The sequence below is a fragment of the Narcine bancroftii genome, chromosome 5 (genome assembly GCF_036971445.1).
Source record: "Narcine bancroftii isolate sNarBan1 chromosome 5, sNarBan1.hap1, whole genome shotgun sequence".
Classification (NCBI taxonomy): domain Eukaryota; kingdom Metazoa; phylum Chordata; class Chondrichthyes; order Torpediniformes; family Narcinidae; genus Narcine; species Narcine bancroftii.
Genome location: NC_091473.1, coordinates 221,323,036 through 221,336,648, shown reverse-complemented (window position 1 = coordinate 221,336,648; position 13,613 = coordinate 221,323,036). Strand labels below are relative to the sequence as shown.

Sequence of the window (13,613 nt, the reverse complement as noted above, 5' to 3'; positions counted from 1 at the left end):
TTAGTTAAAAATTCATCTATGTTGTCTTCTTTCCCTTCGTTTTCAGTTTGGTATAATTGTTCGTAGAATTCTCTGAAGTTTTCATTAATCTCCGTTCGATTATATGTGATTTGTTTGTCTTTTTTCCTTGATGCCAATACCATTCTCTTAGTTTGTTCTGTCTTAAGCTGCCATGCTAGAATTTTGTGTTTTTTCTCCTAGTTCATAATATTTCTGTTTTGTCTTCATTATGTTCTTCTCCACCTTAAATGTTTGTAGTGTTTCATATTTTATTTTTTTATCTGCCAATTCTCTTCTTTTAGTTGTGTCTTCCTTCATTGATAATTCTTTTTCTATATTTACTATTTCCCTTTCCAACTGCTCTGTTTCCTTATTGTAGTCCTTCTTCATCTTGGTTACATAACTTATTATTTGCCCTCTGATGAACGCTTTCATTGCGTCCCATAGTATAAACTTATCTTTCACTGATTCCGTATTTATTTCAAAGTACATTTTAATTTGTCTTTCAATTAATTCTCTAAAATCCTGCCTATTAAGTAGCATGGAGTTTAATCTCCATCTATAAATTCTTGGAGGGATGTCCTCTAACTCTATTGTCAATATCAGGGGTGAATGGTCCAATAATATTCTAGCTTTCTATTCTGTTTTTCTTACTCTGTCTTGCATACGAGCTGATAACAGGAATAGGTCTATTCTTGAGTATGTTTTATGTCTACCCGAATAATATGAATATTCATTTTCCTTTGGGTGTTGTTTCCTCCATATATCCAAAAGTTGCATTTGTTGCATCGATTTAATTATAAATTTGGTTACTTTGTTCTTTCTGTTAATTTTTTTCCCAGTTTTATCCATGTTTGAATCCAAATTAAGATTGAAATCCCCTCCTATTAGTATGTTCCCTTGCGTGTCTGCTATCTTCAAAAAAAGATCTTGCATAAATTTTTGATCTTCTTCGTTAGGTGAATATACATTGAGTAAATTCCAAAACTCCGAATATATCTGACATTTTATAATTACATATCTCCCTGCTGGATCTATTATTTCCTCTTCTATTTTAATTGGTACATTTTTACTGATTAATATAGCTACTCCTCTAGCTTTTGAATTATATGACGCTGCTGTTACATGTCCTATTCAATCTCTCTTTAATTTCTTGTGCTCCATTTCAGTTAAATGTGTTTCTTGCACGAATGCTATATCAATTTTTTCATTTTTCAGTAAATTTAGCAGTTTCTTCCTTTTGATTTGGTTATGTATTCCATTAATATTTAAAGTCATATAGTTCATCGTAGCCATTTCATACTTTGTTTCTCTTTCCTTTCCGTTTCCTCATCATCACCTTTCCTTCTTAACCATTTCTGCTTTCTCGTTTTGAACACTTTATAAGACAACATTTCTAAAACATCAAACATTTCCCTTATTTTCCTATCTAAAATTTCTTTAACCCCACTATCCCTTCCCCTTCCTGAGTTGCCCTTTATCCCTTGTTGGGCAACCACATCTCCCCTCTCCATTTGGATTTGCGAATTCACTCGCAAGCATCACCTGATTTCGCAGTGACCGTAACTCTTCCCCACCCATCCCCCCTAGAAAAGATTTCAATTTACATATATAACAAAAGTCACTCTCTTAATTCCGTCCTTACTTCCTCTCTTCCCTTTCATTCCCTTATTAATTCTTAGCTATACTCTATATATTTTCCTTTAAATATGGATACACTCATGTACACACATATATACATACACACACACATATATATATATATATACCCATATACACACATACATATAGTTCGTGGTCATTTTTACTCTCGTTACATGTCTTCATCTCTCTGCCTGTTTTGTAGTTGTTCTGTAAAACTTCGTGCTTCCTCCGGAACCGAGAATAGTCTGTTTTGCTGCCCTGGAATAACTATTTTAAGTACCGCTGGGTACTTTAGCATAAATTTATATCCTTTTTTCCATAGGATCGCTTTTGCTGTATTACACTCCTTTCTCTTCTTCAGGAGTTCAAAACTTATGTCTGGATAGAAAAATTTTTTTTGACCTTTGTATTCCAGTGGCTTTTTGTCTTCTCTTATTTTCTTCATTGCTTTCTCCAATATGTTTTCCTCTTGTTGTACATCTGAGGAATTTTACTAAAATGGATCTTGGTTTTTGTTGTGGCTGTGGTTTAGGGGCTAATGTTCTATGTGCCCTTTCTATTTCCATTTCTTCCTGTAATTCTGGTCTTCCTAGGACCCTTGGGATCCAATCTTTTATAAATTCTCTCATATTCTTGCCTTCTTCATCTTCCTTAAGTCCCACTATCTTTATATTATTTCTTCTATTATAATTTTCCATTATATCTATCTTCTGAGCTAACAGCTCTTGTGTCTCTAACTTTTTTATTAGATTCTTCTAATTTCTTTTTTAAGTCCTCTACTTCCATTTCTACGGCTGTTTCTCGTTCTTCCACCTTCCATCTTTTTGCTATATCTGACATGACCATCTCTATTCTATTCATTTTTTCTTCTGCACTTTTAATTCTTCTTTTTATTTCACTAAATTCTTGTAATTGCCATTCTTTTACTGATTCCATATATTCTTTAAAAAAAAATATATCCATTGTCTTGCCTTTCCCTTCTTCTTCCATTTCTCTATGTTCTTCTTCTTCTTCCTCTGGGTTGGCCATCTGTTGTTTCCTTGTTTTCTTTTTTCTCTCTTCTTTCCTGTTCTCTTTATTTTCTATGTTCTCTTCCTGTTGTTGTGTTGCAGCTGTTATCCTCAGCTGTGGAGATCGACTCCTCAGCTGGTCCCCCCTCCCATCAGTGTTTTTTTTTCATGCGCGGTTGCGCACTTTTACTTGGCTTCGCGAGCCATTTTTATAGTCCCGAGCTCGGGACTTCCACTGACCTTAGGGAGTGGGCTTCTCTCTCCACGGCGGGCCTGCTCGAACAGGTAAGGCCTTCACCTTCTTCTTCCGACATTTTTTCTTCTTCTCTTCTTCCCGTTGCTTTCGACTTTTCTTTCTTCGCTGCCATTTTCTTCCCACCTTTATTTTCACTTTGTTTTAATTTTTATTCTTGTACCTTTGTGTTTTGTGTATTTTTTTAAACTTTTCCAGAGAGGGCTGGAGTTCCCTGACCGGCTACTACTCCATTACGTGACTCCCGCCAAGCTTTCAGTTGATGATATGCAAACATTGTACCGTGAATTATTCCATATTTGTACTTCAACTGTTCAAATGTTAATAAATTATTTCCCAAAAAACAATTTTCTATTCTTTTGATTCCTTTTCTCTCCCATTCTCTAAAGGAAAGATTATCTATTGTCAAAAGGATTCGTTGATTTTCCATCAATAGTAATTTTGGTATTTGGTAATTCGTTTTTTTTTTCCTTTCTAAGTGGATCTTCTTCCATATATTGAGTAAATGATGCAGTACTGGTGAGCTTTTATATTGTACCAGCTTTTCATCACACTTATTAAATATATGTTCCGGTACCTTCTCCCCTATTTTATCTAGTTCTATCTTAACCCAGTCTGGTTTTTCCCTTTTCTGGTAAAAATCTGATAAATACCTTAATTGTGTGGCTCTATAATAATTTTTAAAGTTTGGTAACTGCAAACCACTCCGTTCATTTATCTAATGCTATCCTTGGTTTCCCACTTTCCACAAGAATTTCCTTATTATTCTCTTTAGTTCATTAATAAATTTCTCTGTTAAAGGAAATAATGAATGAAATAAGTATTGTATTCTTGGGAAGACATTAATTTTAATGTAATCCCTATCAATGTTAGCGGTAATTCTTTCCAATGTTCTAAGTCTTCCTGCAATTTCTTTATTAGTGGCAGATAATTTAGTTTGCACAGGTGGCTTAAGTTATTATCTAACCTAATACCTATGTTTCGGATTGCTTGTGTTTGCCATTTAAATGGTGATTCTTTTTAAAATTCTGTATAATCCGCATTACTCATTGGCATCACTTCACTTTTATTTGCATTGACTTTGTACCCCAATATTTCTCCATACTCCTTCAATTTCTTATGTAATTCTTTTATTGATATTTCTGGTTCTGTTAAGTATACTATGATATCATCTGTAAATATTATTTTTATCCCATTTATTTTATTTTCTGTTCTTATCAGTTCTGCCAATGGTTCTATTGCTAAAGCAAACAATGAGGGGGATAATGGACATCCCTGTCTAGTTGACCTACTTAATTTAAATTAGTTTGAGACATATCCATTTACTGTTACCTTCGCCAATGGTCCATTATATAATCCTTTTATCCAATTAATATATTTTCCTAGTAGATTGAACCTCTGTAATATTTTAAATAAATAATTCCATTCTACTCTGTCAAAGGCTTTTCCTGCATCTAAAGCAACAGCAACTGTTGGCTTCTTATTTCCTTGAACAGGATGAATTAGATTAATAAGTTTACAGACATTATCCACTGTTCGTCTTTTCTTAATAAATCCAGTTTGATCTTGTTGTACACTTTTTGGTACACAATCGACCAATCGGTATGCTAATAATTTTGCTATTATCTTATAATCTGAATTAAGTAGAGATATTGTTCTATATGATGCTGGTGTTAGTGGATCCTTTCCCATCTTTGGTATTACTGTAATTATTGGTGTCTTACATGAATCTGGCGAGTTTTGTGTTTCTTCTATCTGGTTCATTACTTCCAGGAGAGGAGGAATTAATAACTCTTTCAATGTTTTATAGAATTCAATTGGGAATCCATCCTCTTCAGACATTTTATTGTTCAGCACCTTTTTTAATATATCCTGTATTTCCTCTATTTCAAATGGTTTTATCAGTTTGTTTTGTTCCCCTTCTTGCAATTTCAGCAGTTCAATTTTAGCTAAAATTCTCCTATTTTATCATCTTTCCCCTTGTTCTCAGTTTGGTATAATTGTTCAGAAAACTCCTTAAAGCTCTTTAATCTCTATTGTGTTGTATTTAATTTGTTTGTCCTTTTTCCTTGATGCCAATACAGTTCTTTTAGCTTTTTCTGTTTTAATTTGCCAGGCAAATATTTTAAGTGTTTTTTTTTTTCTCCAAGTTCGTAATACTTTTGCTTTATTTTCATTATGTTCTTCTCCACCTTGTACATTTGTAATGTTTCATTTTTTATTGTTTTTGTCTGCCAATTTTCTCCTTTTCATTATATCATCCCTTTTTACCAGTTCCATTTCTGTACTATCTCCCTTTCCAACTGCTCTATTTCCCGATTGTAGTCCTTTTTCATTTTAGTTACATAACTTATTATCTGCCCTCCAATAAAGGCTTTCATTGCATCGCATAATATAAATTTGTTTTTCACTGATTCCGTATTTATTTCAAAATATGTTTTAATTTAGCTTTCAATAAACTCTCTAAATTCCTGCCTTTTAAGTAGCATGGAGTTTAACCTCCATCTATATGTTCTTGGTGGGATGTCCTCCAGTTCTATTGCTAATAACAGGGGTGAATGATCATATAGTAATCTAGCTTTATATTCAGTTTTCCTAACTCTCCCTTGAATATGGGCTGACAATAAAAATGTATCAATCCTTGAGTATGTTTTATGCCTACTTGACTAATATGAGTATTCCTTTTCTCGTGGGTGCTGCCTCCTCCATATATCCATAAGTTTCATTTCCTGCATTGATTTAACCATAAATTTGGCCACTTTATTCTTTTTACTTGTCTTTTGTCCAGTTTTATCAAACATTGGATCCAAATTAAGGTTAAAATACCCTCCTGTCAATATATTTTCTCGTGTATCTACAAACTTCAAAAAAAAATCCTGCATAAACTTTTGATCCTCCTTATTAGGTGCATATATACTGAGCAAATTCCAAAATTATGAATATATCTGACACTTTATCATTACATACCTCCCTGCTGGATCTATTATTTCCTCCTCTATTTTGATTGGTACATTTTTATTAATTAATATAGCTACACCTCTAGCTTTTGAATTATATGATGCTGCCACTACGTGTCCTACCCAGTCTCTCTTTAATTTGTTATGTTACATTTCAGTTAGATGCATTTCCTCCAATAATGCTATATCTATTTTTTTCTTTTTTCAGTAAATTTAATAGCCTTTTTCATTTAATTTGGTTATGTATTCCATTAATGTTTATAGTTATATAGTTCAACGAGAGCATCTCATATCCTGTTTACACCTCATTTCTGCATCCTCACCACCACCACCATCCCCCTTTTCCTCATTTTCATCTCTCAGTTTTCCCTTTTTAAACTCCTTGTATGACAACACATTTAAAACATAAAATACTCCAACAACTCCCACATCCAATATTACCTTAACCCCAAATACCCCCCCCCTACTCTCTGAGTTGCCCCTTATCCCTTGCCGGGCAACCACAACTCCCACAAGCGATCCTGCTTGCAAGCGTCAACTGATTTTGCAGTGACCGTTATTCTCTCCCCGCAACCCCCCAGAAAACACTTTTTTTACACATATAACAAAGTTCTCCCTTTTTTCCCTTACTTCCTTCCTTCCCTTCTCTTTCCCTTCTTTAGTTCTTTACATATACTTTGTTTTTACATCTTTATATACACTTTATCACCGTTCTTCATACTTATTACATCTCGTCATCTCTCCTTTTGTCCTACAGCATTCTGCAAATTATTGTGCTTCCTCCGGATCTGAGAACAGTCTGTTTTGCTCCCCGGTTATAAATATTTTATGCACAGCTGGATGACTTAACGTGAATTTATATCCTTTTTTCCATTGGATCGATTTTGCTGTATTAAACTCCTTCCTCTTCTTTAAGAGTTCAAAACTTTTGTCTGGGTATAAAAAATATTTTTTGACCCTTGTATTCCAATGGTTTATTATCTTCTCTAATTTTATTCCTTCCCTGCTCCAGTATATTTTCTTGTTGTATATCTCAAAAATTTTACTAAAATCGATCTTGGTTTTTGATGTGTCTGTGATTTTGGAGCTAGTGCTGTGTGTGCCCTTTCTATTTACATTCCTTCCTGCATTTCTTTCATTCCCAGGACCTTCGGGATCCATTCTTTTATAAATTCCTTCATATCTGTGCCCTCTTCATCTTCCTTTAGGCCCACTATTTTTATGTTGTTTCGTCTACTATAATTTTCCAACTTATCAATTTTCTGAGCTAACAACTCTTTTGTCTCTTTAATTTTTTTTATCACTTTCTTCTAATTTTCCTCTTGTCATTTACTTCTATTTCTACAGCCGTTTCTCATTCTTCCACATTTTCTAATCTTTTCCCTATTTCTGTCATGACTAGCTCTAATCTTTGCATTTTTTCTTCTGTTCTTTTCATTTTTATTTTAATTGCACTAAATTCTAATGACAACCATTCTTTTAATGATCTCATTTGTTCTTCAAAAAAAATTATCTATATTCTGTCCATCTGTTTTACTTTCTATTTCTCTGTGGAAAATCTTGGTCTTCTTCTTCCTCTTCTTCTGTGTCTGTACCTATGTTTGTGTCTTCTTCTTCTTCTCTTCTTTGTATCTGTGTCTCTTCTGGTTTTTCGGATGAGTTGCTTGTCTCACTTTGTTGGGTCTCTTCTTGCTTGGCCTCTTGCTGTTGGTCCTCCCCTTCTGGGCTGCTCATCTGTCGAGCCTTCTGCTGCTGCTCTTCTTGCCGTTCACCCCATCAACTTTCTTCCTCACCTGGTACTACACTCCCTCTCCTGCTGCTTTCCTCATCTTCCTGGTGTTGGGTGTCCCTCAGCTGGTCATGCCTTGGTTGCCCTCTCCTTGGCAGAGCCCCCCTCCTGTCGGTGGTTTCCTTTACCTTAGATTGTGCAGTTGCGCACTTTTGTTTGGCTCAGAGAGCCATTTTTCCAGTCCACCGATCGGGGTTCGCAATTCTGTAGGGCAGGGACTGACCTCAAGGGTTGGGCGCTCCTCATCACCACAGTGTCCTGTTCCTTCCTGCAGGTAAGGCATTCTTCCTTCTTCTCTGGTGACTTTTTTCTTCTTTTTTTCCAGCTGTTCTTACTTTCTTCTTGTTTCTCTTCTCTGTATCTTTATCTTCTATTTCTTGTACTCTATTTCTATTAAGCTTTGCTTTTTCCTAACTTTTTTTCTATTTTCCTGGAGAGGGCTGGTTTTCATGACTGGCCACTACTCCATCACGTGACTCCAATTATGCCCTTCTGGTTTATGCCAAACTATTTTTCTTCCAGAACATTTCCCTTTTCACCCTTAACCCATGCCCTCTGTTTAGTGTCTAAAAATCTTACTTATATTTACTCTATCTCATAATTTTGTATTATATCCATCAACTCTCCCCTCATTCTTCAACACTCCAGAGACATTCCCTGTAACTCCCTTCCTGAAGTGCTGGCAACATCCTAGTAAACCTTCCCTGCACTCTTTCAATTTTATTGATATCTCTCCTGTAGTTATAAGAATTGCACACAGCACTCTAAATTTGGCTCTACCAATGTCTTATACAATAACTAACCAAATCTTTAAGGACATTAATGAGATATTTATAGTGTATTCGATCTTCCAGAAGACATAACTGTACTCACTATACTATTGGCTGAAGAACAAGTGCATTAACATGCGTTCAATCTATAATCAATGTAATGCACAGCATCTGTATATGTGAGCTGTGTTTATAGCCTGTCTGCATCTATCCTGACTAAGCATGCCCAAACCTATGCAAAATTATTTGCATCGCACTTGCATTGAGTGCATACTCGGTCATGCTTGGACTGACCAAAACAGCTTGTTTTATGGGCAATATACAAGTAGATTTAAAATATGACAGGAAATCACAAAAATATGCCATATCTAGAAAAGTGTATGTGATAGGACAGTAATAAGGTGATTTTCATGACCAGCTGCCAAAAATTCAAAACATAAACCCAAAGGTGTTTAGTGAATAAAATCTTCATTGTCCAGTATTATTACACTGATCCTATAATAATTTGGAACACTTTGAGTACAATGGCTTGGAAAGGAATTTATCACTCTATCAATTATTCTTCTTTCAATAATACTTCTCTGCTGCTTATGTGAAGTTGTTTTTCATCTGATCATTCAGTTATAAGTTGTCACGAAATGATAAAAATAAGTGAATGAGAAAGTAGATTGTAAGAATATGTTAAAAATGTAAGTTTTAACTTGGTGACTGGAAGAGAAAAGGGGGGCTGCATTCTTTTCTTATTACCAGCCTGGGAGATGATAAGAAGATCCTTAATTGGTAGAATGGAGTGAGACTAACAGACAAATCCAGAGATAATTTAATGAATGTATACTTATAAGGTCCCTTCGAATGGACCAGAAACTAAAGTATGGAAACTAGACATTAAGTGATGTTGTAAGAAATCAGTAGTTCCAAATGCAGCTGTTCCACGAATGTCGCATTGCACAGTAAATTGGAGACCGCACCGCTATTATGGCACATTTTTTTCTCTATGTGGTGACATGTTTTTAATTTAACTAGGCATTATTTTCATACAAGATGTTTCTATTCAGGGATGCTGAGATGCAAATAAAGAGATACTTATTTAAATTTTATATAATCATAAATGGGGTCGACTTTAACTCATAAAAAGACATCTTTTTTACATTTTCATTGATTTAGAATTAGATAATTACCAGATCTCTTTTATTTACTTAGCGCTGGCAGTGGCCAAGAAATGTATAGCGATTACTTGGAAGAATAGAAATGTATTGTCTTTAGATAGGTGGTATTCAGAGATGCAGTTTTGTTTGGTTATGGAAAGAATATCTTTTTCTATACAAGATAAGATGTCTGACATGATAATTTTCTGACGCTCATTCCACTGCTGCATGATCGTATTCTCGTTTAAATAATTTAAAGCATTGTACCTCTGCCCATTCGCATAACTAAGGCTTTCTGTGAAGTGAAATTAACGTGCAAGCTGCAGATGCTGGAACATTAAGCAAATGAAGAAGTGCCGGAGGAGCTCAACAGGTCTTATAGCATCCATGGGTACAAATAGTCAGTCAGCCTTTGGGGTCTAAATCCTTTATCATGACCAGAGGGAAGGGGTAAAATTAATTATCTAAGGGAGGAATAAAATTTCTGGGGCTCATAGTTGTTGTGTATAGGGCAGAGGGTTCTAAAGATGAAGAGGTAGGCAGAGGGAGACACGACTAGGAAGGAAGAAAATATAGAGAGGGGTAAATAAGTACAGGAGTGGGGAAAGAAATGTTGGAAAGTGTTTGCGGTATCTAACATAAGGAAAATCGATGTTTAATGCTATTAAGTTTAAACTGTCCATGAAGAATATGATGTATTGTTCCAGAAATTTACATTTAGCGTCACTCAACAAACGATGAGGACACGAACTAACGCGTCATTGTAGGAAGAGTTGGGGTAGTTCAAATGATTGTCTACAGCAAGCTTAGGTTAAGAACTACAAACACAGATATTGTGTTCAGTAAAGCAGCCAGCTAATCTGAGATTGGTCTCACCAATCAAGATGATTCCACAGCGAGTTCAAATCATGTAGTGGATGAGGCTGGAAAATGTCCATGTAAAGTTTTATCTCACTTAGGACGACAGTTTATGTTCCTGATGAGCGAGAAAATGCAGCGACAAGTTTAGAACTTTCTACAATTAGAGCGAGCTGTGGTGGATGGGATGGAAATGTGAGTGAGAATGGAAGAGTGAACCAGAGGGTTTAGGACAGAAAGATCCCGGCGAAAATGAAGAAGAATTGAGAGGGGACGATATGGTTGTTAGTGGTATCACATCGAAGTTGACGGAAGTGTCAAATAATATCTCGGATGTGGATGATGAAGAAGAAGAAAGTGAGGACCAGAGATACTCGGTCCTTTTTCTTCCTGTGGTAGGTGGTCAAAGACTGAATTAGGAAAATAAGAGGAGATACAAACGTGGGCTTTATCATCGCCAGTAAGGAGCGATCCGAGTTTATCAGAGAAAGGGGTTATTTCGGATGTCACGGATTGGAAGTCATTATCCAGGGAACAGATAGAGTGGAGACAGACAAATAGTGAGAAATGGATAAAATCCTTCCAATGGACGATATATAATCCCAGTAGCTGTTAGATTAAGTGAGTTGAGTCTCACAGTTAACCCTCACAGCTAAATGAATTACCCACCAACCAAGAGAGGAAATAGATGTGTCCGTTTTGCTGTTCTATACTAAAGCTCGTTCTCACCAATTCATGAAGGAACTCTTGCCGGCCTAATGGTTTTCCATGAGCATCACTATAATCTTTTGTCTTGGAGCCAAGAGACTGGGGCCCAGCTGTCGGGCGATGCTCACTAGCCCTGTAAAAGAAGAATAATGCATGATACGTAATTTAAAATCAATTCAACAAACGGTGATTGACAGACGAGAAAAGATGCAGAGGCCGAGAAATCTGAAACATAAATAAAACTCTGGCAATATTCAGAACATCAAATAGCAACAACAAAGAGAGAAAGTGAAAATGTCAGTTATTCTCATATTTCCGCAACGTTGGCTATTTCCTGCTTCTCCACTTGTTAAAGTGCATTTCTCTCACAGTCCGACTCTGTAGTTGTAACTAGCATTCTCGATGATGCAATGGCTTGAAAACAACCTTCCTCGTCCCCACTTGAATCTTACCGTCAGTTTCATTCCGATAAACTCCGTCTGAAAATCTCTTTGAAACTTTTTAGCACCCTGAATGTTACACTTATTTTGTAACGTTGCTTTGTTATCATCTCTCCCATTCTATTTTCACATTCAAAATCCCATACATATTTTCTCATACTCAATCGCACTTCCATTTTTACTCAAGGAATTTCCATTGAATTCTCTCAATATTAAAATTAATTGCTTTCACTCTGAGAATATAATTGCAGTTCCATCACAGAGATAAATTCAATGGCATGTTTTCATTTTTTAATCTCATTCCTGCTACGTCGCTCTGAGTCTGATATTACACTTTCCTCTTTCTGAACTGATCTCATAGAATCTCCATCCCATGTGCAGTATTTGAACTGCATATTGGAACTTGATTCCCTCTCTCTCGACATTTGACACCAACTCTTACATGCTTATAATTTCACTCCCTCTCTTCGTTTTACAGATATGGTTCCCTGAGGGAATTTCGTCTTTGTTCATTCTTCGAGAAGACCATCTATTTCCTTTCTCGGAGAAAATCTCTCCACTAACACCTCTATTCATATTTTTTATGACTGTGGAGATCAAGCCTATTTTCAAATTATAAACGTTATTTCAATTCCTAAAATCATGGCTTATTGTCATTTTGTCACTCAATGTTTCGCACTTCATTCCCAGATTCTGTTCCCTGATTCTGAGAATCTCCATCAATTCGCTTATTTCTTGAACCGGATTTCTGTTCCCCAAGTGTCCGAATTTCACATTCGTCCAGTCATTTGAAAGCTCATTCCTATTCCTTTTGCTCTCATCCTCTCAACCGTGTTCTTCTGGTTGAATGTTCCATCCTCGTTCGAATTCTCTCACTCGCTTACGATCATATTTTATCCTTTTACCACTGACATAAGACGAAACAGAAATATCCATTCCTATATCCTGCCACTTTCGCGTTCCACTTTCACCAGAAGTTTTCATATTCCTCCAAGCATAAAGCTTTGATGGGTTCTTTCACACTTTTAGTCTCATTCCCTTTGCCGCAGTCTGGGAATGTCATTCCAATTTCGTCATTTTGGGAATCTTCTTCCGATTTCCTTAAACTTAAAAATGATGACTCCATTCTCGATCTCTGCCTCATTCCCGCTGTTTGAAAATTTACATGCTCTGGTGTCCAAGAGTGAATCATAAAGGCTACATCTATTGCATATTTGTGATTAAACATACTATCGAATATTCAACAGCGGTCAAATTTAGGTTTGCCTAGATGTGGAAGGAGCATGTTTACTCTTTGTGTTGGAATGGGGAAGAGAGATTGAGGAGGAGAGAGCGTGATGGTAAGAGGAAGAGAGGGAGGGAGAAGGAGGGAAAGACTCATAGATGGAAATATACAAAGATGAATTGCTGCCATTTCAGACGACTTGAACCCCGAGATCCACCTCACAGATACAAAAATATAGTCGTTGGTATCTGAAACATGTTTGTGTCATACAAACATGCACTGCAGTAGGATTGAGCTGTTGCCTATAAATATACTGAATTTATATGTTCAATAGCACATTTACCGCACTCGGAGTCCATGTACAACAAATGACATTCTCTCAGGATCTTCTCATTCACTGAGAGAGACACGTTTTCCGAAGTCTTAGAGGAGGGACGCTGTTTTGAGCTTCCTGACATTGCTTGAAGTTAAGTGCCATCGACTGGTTCGGTCTGTCCTTGGATGAAAATGCGAACAGCTGACTTGGCCAGTGGAATGGAACATGAGTTGCACCAGGTGCGGTTATAGGTCACGCGTGAGCTTCTGAGTGAAATACCCAAAGGTATTGAGGTTTGTGGGAGATGGTTGTGTGGATCCCGATTCCGCAGGGTGCTCACACGAAATGACTGAATTCAACTACAGTCTTGGTTGGATCATTCTTTAATCTGCAGATTGGGTTAATTTCATTCACCGCTACTACTGAACTGTCATTCAGGAATCAGTGACAAAAGTGCCCCCGAGCAGCTCCAATACATTCTTTTTTTTCCTGATCGGG

General features: G+C 36.3%; 1 protein-coding gene across 1 annotated transcript in view; it reads right to left on the bottom strand.

The window, feature by feature from the left end:
- LOC138762926 (probable G-protein coupled receptor 139) overlaps positions 1–11,363 on the bottom strand; it is a 43,481-nt gene extending 32,118 nt beyond the window's left edge. Inside the window, exon 1 of the mRNA XM_069936435.1 lies at positions 11,156–11,363. The gene's annotated coding sequence lies outside the window, so the exon portion shown is untranslated. The remainder of the gene's footprint in view (positions 1–11,155) is intronic.
- Between the last annotated feature and the right edge of the window lie 2,250 nt (positions 11,364–13,613).